Source organism: Portunus trituberculatus, chromosome 38 (genome assembly GCF_017591435.1).
Source record: "Portunus trituberculatus isolate SZX2019 chromosome 38, ASM1759143v1, whole genome shotgun sequence".
Lineage (NCBI taxonomy): Eukaryota > Metazoa > Arthropoda > Malacostraca > Decapoda > Portunidae > Portunus > Portunus trituberculatus.
Window position 1 is genome coordinate 27,976,543 of NC_059292.1, and position 606 is coordinate 27,977,148.

Sequence of the window (606 nt, forward strand, 5' to 3'; positions counted from 1 at the left end):
AAAGGCAAATGAGTAGGTGCATGAAAGTGCATGTATGTGGGTGTGCGTTAAAGGCCAAGTGAGTGAGTGAGGGAGTGAGTGAGTGAGAGGCAGTGGGGGAGGGAGTGGTGGACTGTTACGGCTTCAAGAGACAGTAGCGTAAATATGGAAATCCAAACGGATAACCGCGTGTAATCTGCAGCGTGTCTGAAGGCGTCAGGATTACGGCAGCGCTATCAGGCGGGGACAGGAAGGCCATCGGGCTCTCAATACGCTGTTACATCCTGGATAAGCGTTAGGCATTCTTCCCCTGTCAGATCGAACGTGACGATACACAGATACACTCAATACCGATAGGATGCAAGTGCCTGACAGCTCCAGATGGTGGTGGTGGTGATGGTGGTGGCGGTGTAGTGACGGCTGGGAGCGGTGAACGGTGCATTGGCGGGGCACGGGCTGCTGCTCTGTTTGTTCTGCATGTGTTGCTCTCCTGATTATTAGTGATGGGAGAACACGGAGAAGAAGGCAGCGAGCTAATCTCTGGCACATCTCGACCACTTCTCCTCCCTCTCCTCTGTCCGTCCCGTGTCTCCTTGTTTCCTCGCCCGCCACTCTGCCCGGCCAGTG